At 35.8% G+C, this 18,221-nt stretch overlaps 1 long non-coding RNA gene across 1 annotated transcript in view; it reads left to right on the top strand.

The window, feature by feature from the left end:
- The window catches only part of LOC136339707 (uncharacterized), a 34,397-nt gene extending 19,253 nt beyond the window's left edge, over positions 1-15,144 (top strand). Inside the window, exons 3-4 of the long non-coding RNA XR_010732192.1 lie at positions 3,846-3,918; positions 14,866-15,144. This is a non-coding gene — a long non-coding RNA (uncharacterized lncRNA). The remainder of the gene's footprint in view (positions 1-3,845; positions 3,919-14,865) is intronic.
- The last annotated feature ends 3,077 nt before the right edge of the window (positions 15,145-18,221 follow it).

Raw genomic sequence — 18,221 nt, 5'->3', positions numbered from 1 at the left:
AAAGGGGCAAAGTAGACCTTAGATTTTAAGCGAGCGTAACAAGAACTTGTCACAAAATAGAGTTTTTGATGCCCTACAACATATAAAAAAATGATCAAAATCGAACCACAAATAAAAATTTTACAGGGATGTCCCGCTCTTAAGTGGGTCACACTGTATATATATATATAATATTGGTAATAAAAACTTTTATTTTTAATGAAATATTCTTTACTTAATGCACATTTTTAAAAATTTCTCCAATTTTGTCCAATACTGCATATATATATATGTATATATCGTTGAATTCGTAATAAAACGTAGAATATAAATGTGTAAAAAAATTAATGCTTTATTGTTAAAAAAATGCAATATTGGGTTGGCACACGTTTATTGAATACCCTGTATAAAACTGCTGCCTATCTTGAAAAACTACACGGACTTTTAAGTACTATTTGTCAGAACTTTTTTCCATTTCAACATATTAGAGCATATAAAAAGTTAGAGGGAGGTGGGCCTTTTCGCGTGAACACTCTGTACTTCTATGTCATTTTGGTGAACGCAAATTAAGCGTACACATGCAAATTTAAAATGCGTTCTTCGAGAACAAATTCCTTGATAAATTTTAATATAGACTTACCTTTACATACACCACGATAGAAATGACGTTTTCAGAACGAGTCAATTGAACAACCCTTTTTTCTGACACGACCTGTCCTTGGATTAAGGTAGTACTGCTTGCCAGTCAGTGACGGTAGCCGACTCTCGACAGTGGAAGGGGAAACGGTAGTATGTCTCCGTCGCACTTATCGATACCCTAATTGTCTTTTGCTTGCACTCACTAAAGCTCCATGTCCACAGCAGCGAAAGAGCTACTGTGTGTTGTTTGCATGTTGTTCGTTAAAGTAAACAAGTGGGTCAATAGTCGCGCGTTTTGGTTGGAAGCCAAATTGATATAGTGGTATATGTTTTTCGATCGTTTTTCAAATTTATTTTTTATTATCTGTTCACAAAGTTTACTGAACGCCGGCAGTAATATAGTAAACCGATAGTTTTGTGTTTGTGTATTGAAACAGTCGTTTTTTTGGGAAAGACATTCCTCTTTTCTATGTCTGGAATTGTGATGTTTGCTATATATATATATATATATATTTATCTAGCTGGTTTATCATGCACTTGTGAGATTCTACAGGTAAGCAATATAGAATTTCAGTTTCTATTTTGACTTACTTCGATGCTGTATTATTGTATTATTGATTGTTTGCCAAATACGGCGAAATGTCCCTTAACGGACACCTCCAATAATCACACAACCCTGTGCGAAGACAGGCGACCTCTTTTTCACCGTCTGGAATTCAGTTGTATAGAATCTCACGTAAAAGGCACTCCCTTGAACGGACGCTCCCTTGGACGAATGCGGACACCATAATTTTACACAAAACGCGTTCGCACCTTCTCTTGAACGGACATCATAACATTAATTCCAATCCCTTGCGAAGAAATAACATTGCATTAGCGAGGGTAGGTTGTCAGGGAGTTCCCCGGCTACAAATATCTTGTTCCCTGTTATACAATTTTTGCTCATTGGACGATCTGGATATTTATTCATTGTTTGAATTTAATGGTTGTTTGAACGTCGTAAGGGAAAAAATGTACGAGAAATGTCGCACGTTAACTCTTAAAGAGGAAATTTGCATAGGGGAAACATACACGATACAACTTAAAAAGAAACTTGGTTTAGGGAATTTTAATACGGAAAACACAGAAGTTGATGGAATTATTAAAAGTAGAAACGAATCATTAAACGAGTGACATTCTAATGATACGAGGATAGTCCCAAAAACACCCGTCCTAACACTTAAAGAAAGAAAAAATTGGAAAATACTACATGATTTCTCAACGTAGTCTCCTTTACGATTGGCACACTTTTTCCGGCGATGTTCTATGGTTTCCATTGCCTGTTCATGGAAAGAAGCTTCGAATGTTTCAAAATAGGCATCAACCTCGGACTCCACCTCCCCATTATTGGTATGTGTCTTTCCACCGAGCCGTTTTTCAAGTTTGGAAACAGAAAATAATCTGAGGGGGCTAAATCTGGCGAATAGGATGGGCGAAGAAAACGTTCGAAACCAAGTTGATTGATTTTAGCAATCACAATGACGGAAATGTGGATTGGTGCGTTGTCTTAATAAAACAAGCATTCCTTTTCTTTAAAAGTGGCCTCTTTTTCCTAATTTGTTCACTTAAACGCTGCATTACATCTCCATAATATTCTCCGTTTATTGTTTTTCCTTTAGGGAGATAGTAAATAAAAATTATCCCACGTACATCCTATAAAACTTAAGGGCCCTCTCGACGCTCAATTATATTACACAATATTATATCATTCAATACTGTTTAGCACGCCCTATTCAATATTACTGTGCAATATCCACATTCGCCAGTTTGAATTTAAAATTAAAAAGTATTGAAATTGGAAAGTAATTGAAGTAAAAATGTCAAATCATGGCAGAGCCTTTTTGGTACTTGTTTCATATTTATTTTACATAAAAAAACCAAAAGGGCGGTGTTGGTCTTAAGAATGGTGCTTAAAACCAGGTGAATATATAGGTGAGAATTTACTTTGTTTAAGTGAACCAAAAATTTACAAAATTTTTTGCGAGCTAAGAGTGACACATTTCATGAATTTTTGGAAATTATTATATATTGCCGATAATTTTAAAACAAAATACAATAATGATGATAAGGTTACGTTTTGCTCGTGTATATCTGGCGAGGCATCTACAATGCCTTCCTCTTCATTTTGGGATATTAACGCAGAACATTCGTCTTTAGAGATATGCTGGTCTTGTAAAAAATCTAATTCATTAAAATACCTTAATGCAGGTACATAAAAATCATCAGTGTCAATTCTCGATCTGAAGTACGCTTTTACTTTCTTCAGTTTTTTTCTATAATTAGTTCTCAAACTATTAATTTTTTTACAGTTTCTTTGTCTGCTCTGGGGTCAACTTCCTTATATTTTTGAATTAACACTTTATATGTACTATATTTTAAGTTTCTATCACTGTATTTTGCACTTTTAATCTTCCACAACGCTGAATATTCACGATGTAGTTGCAAAAATTCGACAATAAATTGAGCGATTTTCATTTCTATTCGCTATGGTAATTTCAAATAAACTAATAAATATTGTGCAATATTGTCCCTACACACATAAATAATGCAGTATTGTGCAATTAATTTCCAACATGCATAATTATCGCTTAATACTTGAGTAATATATACAATATGCTCCTCAGACGCACAATAACAATGTGCAATATTCAATATTGTGTAGCGTCTGGGAGGCCCTTTAGGCTATCACCCCATTGGATCGATCACTACGGAGTTCATTTTGCCAGCTGGTATGACTCTGTTTAAAGTCTATCGTCTAATATTTTGCAGTTGTTAGCAAAGGACCCGATTCCCCCAGAATAGAACCTAATTCCGCTTTAATGTTGACGAACTAAGATCTTTCAAATGGAAATATTGAATTACGGAAAGATGACCAATTTTTTCCATGCTCACGAAATCTCTAAACCCTCCCTCAAACTTTAGATATAAGCTTTTTAAAGTTAGATTTTTGTAATATAGGCAAATTTGTCACACAAAAATCACCAGCTACGTGTTAGGTCGGATACTTCTGGAACTACCCTCGTAGCATGCAAGTGAAACGAAGTTTTACGAAACTAGTGTACTTAAGTATCGATGAAGTTTGTTATGATTGGCTTGTGAAAGCAAGAAGTAAATTTATCCCTTTGTCAGGTGAATCTACAAGACGAGGGTGTAATTATTTCTTAAATTCATTTTTATTTTATTTTCAGTGTCCTTAGTTCGGGCTGAAGCAAAGGATGTTGGGCAAACTTTGCGGTACGAAAACTCCAGTGCGTTATCCGGGTGGGTTGAAAAATTCGGCAACAAGCATAACATAACTTGCAATACCATTTTCTGACATGCGCGAAGTTTCAATTCCTGAGACGCGGAAAGTTTCTTAAAAAAGATGACGTCATTGATGAAGGATTATTCACCGAGAAATATCTTCAATGTAAACGGAACGGGTTTATTTTTTCGCGCTTTCCAGGACAAAACTTTGCCGTTTCGACGAGAGAAAGGCACCGGAGGAAAATCATCTACAGAAAGGCTTACTATTCTGCATTGTGTTAATATAAATGGCAAAAAGGAAAGATTGTCGGTAATCGGTAAATCAAAAAATCCAAGAGCATTCTAGAACACTAATATGGATAATTTGCCCGTTGTGTGGAAAAGTAATAGGAAAGCTCGGATAATTTTTACTGTAATGGAAGAACGATTAAGAGATTTCGATGGAAGAATGCGAGCAGAAATAAGAAAAAATTTGCTATTTTTAGATAATGCGTGTTCTCATCATAAAAACATTCAAGTAGCAAACATTCGACTAGATTTTCTGCCACCAAATTGCACGTCAGCAGTTCAATCTCGAGATCGGGGCACTATCAAACATTTCTATAGTTTTTACGGATCAATTATGGTTAAACGTTTGCTACGATGAATGAAATTCTTTGATAGAACTCAAGGGCTCGCGAAGCTTTTAAATGTGCCCAATGCTGTTTTCTTTAACCGCCTACCAGAAGATAACAGAAAAGACAATTATATACGCAATTTCCGGAAAGCTGTGATAACTGGTGAACAGGCGAAGAAAATATAAAACACGTAGGTGATTCAGTACAATGTGACCTACTTTTGTTAGTTTCGTCTGAAATGTTGCGCAGCTGTGAAGTAATGAAGATTACCGGCAATAATTTGGACGACTTTACTAATATCGACATCGATTCAGTATTAGAACATGATAAAGCGTTTACTGTCGATTCAGTAAGACAAGGGGAAACTGTACACATTTCGGATGGGTCGAATACAGAACCATACATCAGTAATTACACAACTCCACAAAGTTATCATCAAGCTATTTGTTTGGTCAACCAATTACAAGAATTTGCTAACAACAAACGAGACACGGTTTCAATGGAAATGTTGTCTGATTTAGAGTTACATTTCCAAAGTAGCAATAATAAAACGAAAACTCACCAAAGTACATTATTAGTTTATTTCAGTGTAGCATAATTAAATTTGTACATGGAATTGTTTATATTTAACTACTCACGTTATGGAATATAATATTAATAATCATATTATGCTTCGGTAAGTATGTTTAAATGAGGTAGGTTTTGGTTTTGTTGACAAATTCTCATAAGCGGATACCTGTATTAGCCGAACACATCTTGACAGTCCTGACGGTGTCCTCTTAGGAGAAAATTGCAGAGTGTTCCTGGTAAAAGTGTTCGCCCTGAATAATTTTTCTCTTGTTCAAAAAAAATGTTAAAACACACTAACTTCAATAAGGGGCCGGACCACATTTGGAGAAAAAGTTGTTTTCAAAATTTCATCCATCTACCCCTGGAAATCACCCCTTTAAGATTTTCAAATTGTAAAATGTGTTGTGTTACGCCCCGCTTGAAAAGTCATTTTATTCTCTGCATGGTCAAGTTTATATTTTTTATTTTCTTATGTCGGCCTTGTAAAAATGAAATAAAAACCAAATAACTTGATTTTACTCATGATTATTATTCTAATAAACGATGAGAGTGTGCACTTAGCCTCAAAACATCTCGACGAAAATTGATAAACCGTAATTTTTTTGGGGGAATATTTTTCGATATTTTCTTCTGCACTCAATGGATTTGGCATTTCATGGCAAGACATCACTTTGCAGTTCGTTAAATTTTTACTTGATTGAAATGCTTTACTCTTTAGAAGACAGAATCGCGATTCTGCGTCTGTATTACAAAAACTATAATTTCGCAATATCGACAGCTCGGGTCCTAAATTTAAATCATCCCGATAAAATGCCCCCCCCCCCTTATGCACTCTATGGCCAATGAATTTTAATGAGACTGGTTCCGTCCAAAATAAAACACACCAAGTTGCCCGGCCAAGAAGAGGTGATGAAGTCCATAGCGCGGTTCTGCGATATGTTCAAATTGACAACGTAACGTCTGTATGAAAGATTGCTGAGGAATCTGGCGTTTCGGTAACTACCGTTTATAGAATTTTAAAAGAAATAAAATTCCATTCACTCCCTGACGTTAGCCCTTGGATTTTCTCTCATAAGGACATTTTAGCACTGAAATCTGTGGCACACAATCTAATTCCCTTGAGAAGTTACACGCTCAAATCTTCGAAAAAGACAGATCAATATTATCAGAAATGTTAAACTACGTGCGACGACGTTTTGAAGATCAGCTGTACATGTGCACGGAAGTCGATGGAGGTCACTTTCAACATTTCTTACAATAAAATAGAGAAAATATCAGAAAATATAGTTAAAATTAGGTTATTTTGTTTATATTTAATTTCCACAAAACCAACCTAAAAAAATAAAAAATAAAAGCTTGATCATTTAGAGAATGAAATAACCGTTCAAACGAAATGTAATACAATCCCTCTTTAAATTTGAAAATTTCAAAGAGGTGGTTCCCAGAGGTAGAGGGATGATATTTCGAAAACAACTTTTTCACCAAATCATGTCCCCCCCTCATTAAAGTTGACCTGTTTTAGTGTTTTTTTTTAACGAACAACGAAAGTTATTCAGGGTGGACGCTTTTCCCTGCAACACCCTTTATAAAATAATGTTGTAGCTTTGGACTTTTTGCTATTTTAAGCATGAAGATTTGCAACAACTCTCAGTATATGTACATATTTCATCATTTTAATATTTATTATAAGTTTGAAATTACTTTTTAGACATCAAGTTGAGATAGTTATTACTAAATAAAGTGTTAAAAGTTTCTATAGCGTTTCTAACTTATCAACTTTTAATGGTTGGATGTCGAGTATCGCACTGCTAAACAATAGTTACTTCATAGAAGACGTTTTGAGTTAAATATGCGTCTTTTTAGAGAGTTTTAAAAGCTCCTAAAATAAGACGACTTTGTTACATAAAATCATTCGGATAACGTATATCAGGAGCTATATAAAATGATAAACTTTCAATTTTTTTCCGTTTCTAGTTACGGCCTTTTAATTTTTAGGTATAAATTTAAAATTGGAGTTGTGGATTTCTCACAGCGATCTGATTCGGTATGCTCTTAAAATCGTAAATTACTATGTACAGGGTGTTATTTTTTTGAAAATTAGACCCGCTGTTACCGTCTCAAACGTTTTTACACTACGTCACCGTCCCTTCATTTCTTAAAACGTTTAATTAATTGTCCAATCTCGAAAAGTTTTGTTTCTGTATTTTTTCCGCATCGATAACCGAGATAAACGAGAGATATTTGCTCAAATAACGGGTGAAACATGAAGTTCTTCTATTCATTATTTGAAGCTTTCTACGTAGGTTTTTCAATACTGAAGAGTAATTGAGACAAATGGGGGGAAAATTAAATGGAAAAATACCAGAAATTAAAAAATTTCAAAGTTCAACAGGAATTTTCGAAAACCGACGGTTAGTGGTATCGTGAAAAAAAGTTTAGGATGGTAGAAAGGAGCTTCGCTACAAAAAAATACCGCTCTGTGAATATTTAACTTTTCCTACGTTCATATTCACCCTCACTAAACTTTAATATTTTTTAATTTTCCCAACTGGGTAAGTCGCAATATCCATAACGAGGCTAGGGTGAATATCCTGAACGCATCCCCGAAATTGAGGAAACTTTGGACATTTCCACAATAGGCTGAGCTGATGCTTGTTGATTTCCTTTTTTTTCTGTCTATTCTCTCCAGGCTACACCCAGAGAAATGTATTTTTCCGGGCGTACACAGCATCATGTGCATGTGGGTGCCTAATTCGTAGATGACGCCAATAAGTAAAAACATATGTTGTCGATTTGTCCGATTTCCTCATTTCATTTTTCCATTTAAACACTCTTACCTTTTTGCTAACTTGCCATCAACTTTACCTACATTTAACCTACGTGTTTAACGGTGATAAACTTCTTATAACTTATGTGGCCTAAATAGTAAACTTGACACCAAGGTCGTGAACTACGTTGTTATGGCCGGAACGTCGAGTTTAAATACTAAAACGCTCAGCGCTGAGGGACTTAAGACGCGCTGGTCCTAAGTGCTTCACAACCGTAATGTGCACACGATCCTTTCCACTTCTACATTTAATTAGATTTCACAAATTTGTAATAAATTCACCTAAATTAAAAAATAAATCAAGTTCGAACAACAAAAACGAGCAACATTCGCTGGACAACATCAGTTGTTTTCAGCGTTGGTTGTCAAATACAGACCATCCCGCCCTCTCTATTACTGCGTAACAAATTCCTAACCGAACTTCATGAGCATAAGTTCCCTCACAAAAGAAAAAATAGTTTCCGTTCCGACTATAGTAATCCCAGTGAGGCTCGAGGCGTTTAAGACACACCCTAGACGACGACGAGCACTAAAGGGCCAAAAGGGCCGACAGTAAAGGAACAAAGCTGCGAGCGAGAACCATAAATCTCGAAACGCCCGGGGATGTCAGCCAGGAGACTCTACAATAAAGAAGATTGCCGCTTGTGCTGATAACTGCTTTATCCGCGAAATCCGGACTTCTGGAAAAAGAAAAACTAATAGTACGAAGCCCATTCTTCTGCAGGTGAAAACCGGGTTTTAATTAAAAAAAAAAATGAACAAAAACCCCTGAAATATGTCCCCACAGTTCGTCAAGAAATTCCAGTTGTAGTCTTCATTAACTGAATGGACTCAGAGATTTGGACTACTGCGTAAAAGTTGCAGACACCTGGAAAAGACCAATAATAGCGAAAATAAATGGCGTTACTCGTGTCCAGACACATTGTGTTTTCGAAATCTAATAACTGAGAAAAATGGACATAAAATATTTATAAGACTCTGGCTCTGATTCAAATAGGATTAGTTTGGGAGTAATCTGACGTAGGAGGGATGAATTGACCGGAAACGACGATCTTTCTGTGGCATCGGGCCAAATACATTCACTTGAAATTCGAGAATTGTTGCTTAATATCTCAAAACACTCTTCTCGCATTTTTCTTAGAGCTTTTTCTCCACATAAAGTTGCCAGGGATTTTGGCACCTCATTAAAACAAAATTAAGCCTGGAACGCTAAAAACAGGTCGACTTTTGGCTCAACGAGTTTCGCTGCTAACAAAATTTCAGTTACCTCTCAGAAATAGTTTGAAACAAATTATTCATGCTTCTTGAATTTTGCACCATGTATCCGGCAATAAACTATGTTATTACTTTCCCACGTTTACTTTCTTAATTACTAAGAGAGCTGCTAAGACTGCCATAATTTCGGCTAAATTGGAGTTTACTTGTTAAGCCGGAGATTTATTAAACCACCTGCCTAAATTGGAAAAATTTGGATGAATTTAGAATTCTGTCTACTTCTAAGGTAATTATCCACTTATAGGCGTTTTAGTTGCATGAGTAATTGCGGTCATGAAAGGTGCTAAAAGATCATTTAATTATAGATCGAGTGAATAAAGAAGTATAGGGCGTCAGTAGATTTAGCATTACTACTCTTGTTTAGGTATATATGTGACTATGCCACATCTTTTTCTCTTCCTTCTAATATCTGCATCTCCAGCCTTCAGAGCCTCAGAGCTTTTTCGCATAAACATTTTTTTCTTCTCGAACGACTTCGGCGAATTATGAGGTCTCTTTCCTTTTAATTGATTTTCTCCAAAAATGCACCGAGACATTTACTCTTTTTCCTGAAATGGAAAAATCGCCCGAATTCACTTTCGCTTAAGTAACTGTATTTAATCAACAGTAAGGTACTCTTTCATTCAGCTACTACAGTTCTTTTAATTTGAAAGGATTGATTAAAGAAATTTTTCCTCTTAGAGGAACGTCTTCGATGAACCATAGAGTCTCATTCCACGTAGTTGGTAATTCCTGAATGAGATATAAGTTTTTTGTCTACGCCTCCATGATAAAGGAGCCATGCAGAAAAACGCGAATCTACAGGGCGTTATTCGAGTACATGGCCAAACTTGATGGCGCGATCAATTAAAAATGATCCTGAGGCGAAAAGTGTATATAAACGTAATTTCGGTAATTTTTTTATTTTCAAGATACGAGGCGTCGAACTTTTTTTTTAAATCAGTACACATTTAAAAAAAAACTCCTAAAATAACAAGGAGAAGCAAACTAATATGACATTGAAACTTAGGGACAGTTTTTAATGTACTACAAAGAAATCTTCCAAGCTAGAAGTTCTTTGTTCCCTTTTGCTGGTGGCCCGCACAAGAGTAACGCCGAAAACGTAAGAAAACTCAAATAGAAAAACGCTCTATTGAAACTACACTTGAACGAACGGTACGTATTTTTTTAGCAAACGAGTATTTAACAATACGTCACACAAATTGACAATACTCGTCGAAAATGTTTTCCTTCAATTTCAATGCAGGCATTACTTCGTCTTAATATCGATTGCCGAATACGTTGGAATATTCCCGGAATATATCTCATCTGATTACATGAATCACATATCCGTGGGATTAATTCTTCTTCAGTGTTGACTGGAGGTCTCTAGCCGAAGGACTTCTCGTGTCCCGAGAGGAAAAAATCTGACGGATTTAAATCTGGTGAGTCGGGTGGCCACCACGTTCTTAATGCGAAAAAAATGTGAAACTTTAAAAAAGTCGGTGGCGTCTAAATAGCAATAGTAACCATAACTTCATCATTAACTTTCAATTAATTATCAGTTTCGTTACTTATCCCTGATTGCAAACCATTTAATTCAACGGCTATTCTGCTTTGAAATAAATAGCTTTTTACAAGCAATTCGTCTTTGGTGACCATAATTTCGGAGCGCTCTGCGAATTTCTGCTACTGATACTGATCGCTGGATCCTCTTACCAACGTCTACATATAATTTCGAATTTTGCGCAATTTTTTGCAAAATAAATTTTTAGTTCACCGGAGTCCAATATCTTTTTTTCTGTGTCGGCTTTATTTGTAATTGTTCCTTCAAAACCACGACGAGAAATTATTTTCCGTAACGTCGAATGGGCTCTACAAACTAATTTTCCCGTTTCCTAAAAAGATTTTCTTTGATTACGCCTTTTTATAATTTGCTTCCGTACTTCGATGAAAGTTTCCCTGCATACACGAGCCGTTTTTACTAGAAGTGACTTGTTTTCACGGCGGAACTAGATAAAGTAATCAAATTTAACAGATTTTTTTTATTCCTTCCGATTTAGATCTCTCAAATATTTCCATTAATAAAAGTAGGTTGTGCCATCGATTTCGTGCATTTTCTCGCTTCTCCATCACAATAACGACTTACGAAGACGTTTTAAAACATTTTCTGCTGTAACGTTGATTTTAGATTTACAAGAATTAATATACTAAAAAACGTATTATTTGTAGATGGGGTGACTCATGAATTTCTTTAGGTCGTTTAAAAAATCGACGCGTGTTTACTCGATTTTGTGGGTAACTTCCGCGTAACCGCTAAAAATTCAAAGCTTGAGTGATTTATGTGACTTAAATGACGAAAAAAGCACATAGGGCCTATCAGGCTCGAGTACTCGCGAGGCAAATGCCTTTTTTGCCGACCCTCAAAATAATCAGTGCAGGTGCAGGCGCATTAATTTGTATCACCTGGAGAAATTTTCAATGATGACGTAGTAAGAGACCATAGACGTCATAAGAGTTCGATACGACGTTATCCCTTTCACCCCTAAATTTTCACAGTTTGTTACGCGTCCTCTTTAAACCACTGCTAACTGAGTTAGATTGTCGTCTCAACTCTTCACGACAATTTATTCGTCCGTAACATGACGTCGAGTCGCATTTTAAGCCGAGCAATATTAAAGTTTAAATTTGTAATAAATAACTTACGATTTATCATTCAGCTTGCGAAACTCTTTGAGAGAAGTCATGCAAATAAACTAAAGCTTCTTGCTCTCCGTCAGCAAAACTGTTCTATTTACTTCGACAATGAGGGATTTGAGAGGATTTTAAGAGACAATAAAGAAGAGCGGCTATATTTTAAAACGCCAACGTTTTGTGCCATTTTTTATTCTTATCCGAGCGTACGGCATTAATAAATCTCCACAAAAATTATTTATGGAAATGTGGCTTAAAAGGTTTTCCCTCTTTCTGCGAGTTTTTGTTTCACTAATGTTGTGTTGGAGCTAAGGAGTAATCTCATCCATCTGGAAATGCCTCAATATTAGTCGCTGGATTGCGTCAAGGTCAAACGTCCTCCGAACTGTCCGGCGCCTCTTTCGCCACCAACATTTTCAGTCTCTTCAGTGGAACGTTCCTCCATAGTGAAAGTACATCGGGAACGTGCGGATAATTGAATCAGTCAAATATTTTAAACGGTAAAATATGGAACGAGATAAACACGCTTCACATTTTCTCTTATAGAAATGAAAAATTCATTATAACTCCACTAAAATGCTATTACACTGATAATGTCATAAATAACTGCGCACTTTAACACCGGAAATTAAAATTTTCATCCAGGCCACACTATCGATTTCTCAAATAGAAACTGCAACGTCGTTTCGCAAATTAGAACGATATTTCACGAGGAATAACTCTGCAAAATGAACCGAAATTAAATTAAGATAGATGGTAGCTTGTGGTTGAGTAATAAAAGACACTTTAAAGCAGTGATTTTTGAATGAGCACCCTGAATAATTCGGAAACTTAATTATGAACTTTGCGAATTTCTTAGTCACTTATGACGACAAAAGCCACTTAAAGCGAGTGAAAATTTGAACGAACCACCACACAAATGTTGAAAGTGGGCATTTTAACTCTTCGTCGTGCAGTTATTGCAGTCTGTTATTTCTACGTCAGCGAATTTGCCTCCGGCTTCCGAAAATCTCATGGATTTGGCAAACTTTTCACTCGTAACGTTCTCCTGGAGAAAATTCGATTGGACAGGAAAATAGGCAAATCATATCTCATGTGTGCCTGATTTAGTTCATAGTGCTTTTCAAGTAGAGCTCCGAAGGGTTTTCAGGTTTGAACTTATAAGAATAAATTGGAACGTTACAAAGTGGCATTTTTTAACGAATAATTTGACTGCGTTTTTAGAAGATTTAAGTCCCTAAAGCCCTATAGATTATGGTCTTATAATTTCGCCAAAGTACAGAAATTTATTATCCAGATTAGGACAGTCACGAGTTTAACTTTGTCAACTAATACCTCCATATCCAATATCTAACAGTTTCCACAATATTTTTGACAATAAATAATTCGCGTAAAAATGACACTCCTCTAATACTTTGCTTTTAAGTTTCCTGAATACGAGGGCGCTCCTACACTCCTTAAGCTCAAATTCTGGCTTATTCTCCAGTTTCGATCAAAGGCCCATAATAAGTTCTCAAACTAATCTATCACAAACCGGGAAATACTCGGCGTTGCTAGGAGTAAAATAAATATGGAAGCGAGTATTTGTGTACAACTTACGGTTTTTAAAGACAGACATATTTGAAAAATTGCCACACGTGATAGAGGTGGAATATCAAATCTATACAATGCAGCAGAATATACAGTGTCATCCAACGAAAATTTGACCCTCTTTTAATCTTGAGGAACAAGGGCTCTTCGGAAAATTTACAACATGCGTTAAAACAATTTTTGACGCGAAGGATTTTCATACAAACTCCAACCCCTCCAACCTCACCCTTGTGCGTATCACAATTCACCTAAAAATTCTAAATGGTCCGAAGGGTCATGTGGTACATCAAACTAAAGATATTTTTGTCCCGTAAACAACTGCAGTTTCTATTTTAGTGCCTTGAAAAATTTAGCACAAAGAAATTTTTTAAATCAAAAATTCATTTTAATTTGTAATTAATCAGAAAAAAATAGTAATTCAAGATATAAAATATATTTGTCATATTTGTTTAATAGCAACAAAAGCAAGAAAAACTACTTGGCTGATAGTCCTTGAAGAATATAGATGTTTGGTTGTTGTTAATAGCAAAATGGAATTTACCCGATAAATGCAACAATAAAAAATTTAGTTTTATTTCATTTTGGAACACAATGCATTCAGTACCATTTTTCACTTTTGATCATCAAATTGTCAGCAGCTTTTTTTTTAAGTGTCTAAAATGGTGTGTTGCATCCAAGAAAAAATACAAATTTTTGCATTGTGGTTGTCGAACTCATGATTGTACTCAAACCATGGCGCGAACTTTCCATGCAATCCGTCCGGAAAGAAATTTTAGTCATCAATATGTTAACCATTTGATGGATAAGTTTGTTGCAACGGGTTCACTTCTAAACAAAAAACGCGAAGTGAACTTCCCGGTTCAAAATGAAGCAGTTGACGTGGCAGTTTCAGGTCTTTTGCAAATGCATAACACACAATCAATCAAGGCAGTGTCTAATGCTTCTGGTGTGTCTGCTTTCAGTGTTCAACGAATTTTGAAAAAACACAAGTTTCATCCTTCAAGATGACGCTGGTGCAGGAATTAAATGGAGATGATTTTTATCGTCGAATTAAATTTTGTGAGAATTTTTTCGAACGATTTGGTGAGAATCCAAATATCCTTTACAACATTTATTTTTCGGAGGAATGTACATTTATGCCGAATAATGCAATAAAGAGTCGCAATTGTCGATATTGGAGGGATACTATTTTTCATTGAATCAGAGAATTTCATGTACAGATTCCCGGACAATTAAACGTTTGAACCGAAATTTTAGACAATAATCTCGTTTGACCATTTTCTATTCAAAAAAAAATTCAGTGAGAAAAATTAACTAGATTTGTTGGAAAACATGATTAATTCTATACTAACAGAACGTTTAGAAAATAATAATAATTTACTAGAAAATGAATTAACTTTTCATTTTTAGATAAACGTTTTCCTGGATGTTGGATTAGGAAGCGCTGTCCCGTCGAATGGTCGCCCATTTCACCTGATCTAACTTCTTTAAATTTTTTCCTGTGGGGCCATTCAAAATCGCCAGCGTATGCTACGCAACTTCAGGCATCAGAAGAATTGCATCAGAGAATTACGGAGGAATGCCGGCCAATAACACATAAGGTCTTCACTAATGGCAGAACAGCATTTCACAATAGACTTTATTATTGTTTGCAAGTTAATGTCGAACATTTTGAGCAAACTCATTAAATAAAACGTGATTTTGTTTAACATCAGCATGTTTATTTCAAATAAAAATTTTTTCTTGTAGATTTATCAGGGCATCAGAGTAAGAACTGCAGTGGTGTACGTGACCCTTGTTCCCATTCAAATTCTTTGATAGTGTTGCTGCGACGAGTATAAAGGTGAAGTTTGAGGGTTGAATTTTATATCAAAATTCGTTCCGCTCAAAAACTGTTTTGACCTATTTTAGAAATGTTCCGAAAAGTCCTTACTTTTCAAGGTTAAGGAGGTTCAAGTTTTCGTTGGAGGACCCTGCGGGTTTTTAACGCATAAACATATTTCTTGGTTCAGCGGGAAATCAAGAAATGAACGTTCTATAAGATGCAACAGTGATAAAATGCTTGGTAAAGTGCAAGGTAAACCGCAATTAGTTGGGACAATCCCTGCATTAGCTTCACACTGTGCATGGCATAAAATAGAACAATAAATTTCAATGATAGTTTGATGCAATTAATCCTCCAAGGAAGGACTTCATTCTTCAGCGATTTTGTTGTTGAATGCAAGTACAACAAAAAAACGATACATGCGCATTACATAACAGATTGCCCCAAGTCTAAAAGATACTGTCCTGGCAACCCGCTATACAATAAAATATTTATTTATCTATGCTTAGTAAGAGTGCATCATCCAACTCTGTGTCCGAATAACTTTTCTCTATTTCGTGTATTACTAAACGGAGAACTATTTCTCTCGACTTGCCCTTCCCTGTCTGCAAATTGACCTTTCCAGTCCCAAGTCACCCCTGTGTCATATACCTAGCGACAATTTTTTCCAGCGTTTTGATTGGTAAAGGTGTCATACGTATTGGGCTGAAAAGCTTGACTTCGCTACAGAAACTTCTCGATGACTGCATTTTCCAACTTCCATGCTTAAGGGATATATCCCAGCATCCTGGTACTCGCGAAGACCCCGCTCAACAACGCAAACTCTGTGAATAGTCACACATTAACCTACCAAGACCCAATACCTTATTTGGACCTAATTCATCCATCTCCGGTTTGATGACTTCGATGGTCACCACTTCTCGAACCAGACCAGATGATTCGACAAGTAGGGACAGCAATGACGCATAGAAGGTGTCCAACGCGTAGAGTTATGTAGATCAGACAGAACACTTAATCAAATCAAAACACCTGAGGCTTTTTAATTTTATAGAGATTTTGACACTTTTCCTCTTTTTTTTTAAATAAAATCAAATATATTCTTTGAAGATACAAGGATTTGCCTAAATATTCCCCTTTGTGTCCAACTTAAACTATTAATATCCCCACATTTTATCTATGATCTAGGGCACCGATTTTTCTCCTCGGTTCAATGGCAAGCTTCTTTAAGTGCATAACACATATCACCAAACATACTTTTAACAGAAATATAAATCCTTTATATTGCCTCTTCACGAGCAGAACTCCTTATAAATGCACATGATAAACAGCTATGTTGAGAGGTTGTTAGGCAAGATTGATGAAGGGCTGAATCGGTGACAATTCCTTGGCTGAGGCGACGGTTTTTGGCCTGACTATATCAAAAAATAGAAACTTTTCATTGAGCCACGTGTACATTCGTCCCATCAAATATCTATTTGAGGTATTGGAGTCGTTTGACAGCGACATTGGCGACAGCTTCCTGGAAGCAATTAGCATGGATGGAACTGTCGTTCAAGCCGTGCTAGTTTTCCTCTAGTAGTGCCATAGTAGCGAAAGAGGGGGGAGGGGAGGGGGAGGGGGGAGTTGCAACTCAGAAATTGTTTAGGTTTCGATATTATTTAGTGTTAATTTAGAAAATTTGTTAAGCAGTTATTTTATATCGCCGTGATATAAAAGAACATCTAAGGTCTACGAACTTTGTCATCAGTCTGATAAATGACTGATGTTAAAATCAGCAGGGCAGAAAAACGGAGTATATATCTACGCCTAAAAAATGTCATCGTGCATTAGCAACTCGCGTACGTACGACAGGCGATCAATCACTCTTAACAAAGTGCAAAAAGTATATTTCATCCCGAATAGTTATACAAATGTCATAAAATGTAAGAGTTATAAGGGCCCGATTTTCTTGATCGTTTTTTTGTCCAGGATTTTGTCCGGGAAACAATTATATCTATTGCTTTCGATGTTAAAGGTCAGGGAGAATTACCGGTTTTTCAAACGCCTTCTTTCCGGAGATTATGATGTTATTATTACTCGGAATCCCGGAAGGCATAGTTACAAATTGTTGGTGGTTTTGTGTTGAGATGCCTTTCTTGGGAAATTTATTAAGTGATCTACTTAGAAAAGTAAGAAACTCAGGAGTTGTTTTTACATTCTTGAGCGAGAGCGAATGAACGTGATCCAGTAATAAAAGTTTTAGCCTTCAAAGGGTCAGTTGAGGTAAGAAAGTTTCCAGTATGCTGCTTGAATAGATGCGTCCTATGCAGGTGGAAACGCTAGTTGGAAAATACAGAGTATCTCCACAAATGCCCACAACTGTCCAAAATACAGGGTGTCTTGAAAGGTCGTGTATAAAATTCTACTACAGAATTTTGAGGCGAAAAACCTAAAAAGTCCCATTTAGAAAAGTAGTCCACAAAATTTAAATGATTTATGTCTTAAAACTTGAAGAGAATTAAAATTAATGACAGAAACAACACTGGATAATTGCATAAAAGAGTTCGAGGAACTCAATTAACGTTAAATTGATATTGGAGCCCAATTTGAGTATTTATTGTAGGAATATCAATTTTGTTTGATGTAATAGTGAGTTACTTTATTTTGTATCTAACAATTTTATTTTTAAAGGAAACTCTAGATCGATTTTTAGTTTTGAGTGTACCGTTGTATCCCTTATTGAATTGCTTTTCATTTTGTATACTGCAATGAGTATCTTTTGATTTGGAAATATAGTTAATAGGGATAGCTGGATAGGGGTGAAAAATATGAACACGAATAATAATTCATTAAATGTGTTTTTAGAACATCAGATTCATGAAAGTTATAAGAGCGTTCCAATACTTTTATAAACCCTCTATATTATAGAGCAAAAAAGCTCTCGACTATTTAGTCTTTTTGC

This window comes from Euwallacea fornicatus, chromosome 6 (assembly GCF_040115645.1).
Source record: "Euwallacea fornicatus isolate EFF26 chromosome 6, ASM4011564v1, whole genome shotgun sequence".
NCBI lineage: Eukaryota > Metazoa > Arthropoda > Insecta > Coleoptera > Curculionidae > Euwallacea > Euwallacea fornicatus.
The sequence above is the reverse complement of the archived record's forward strand: the minus strand, read 5'-3'. Positions and strand labels throughout refer to the sequence as shown.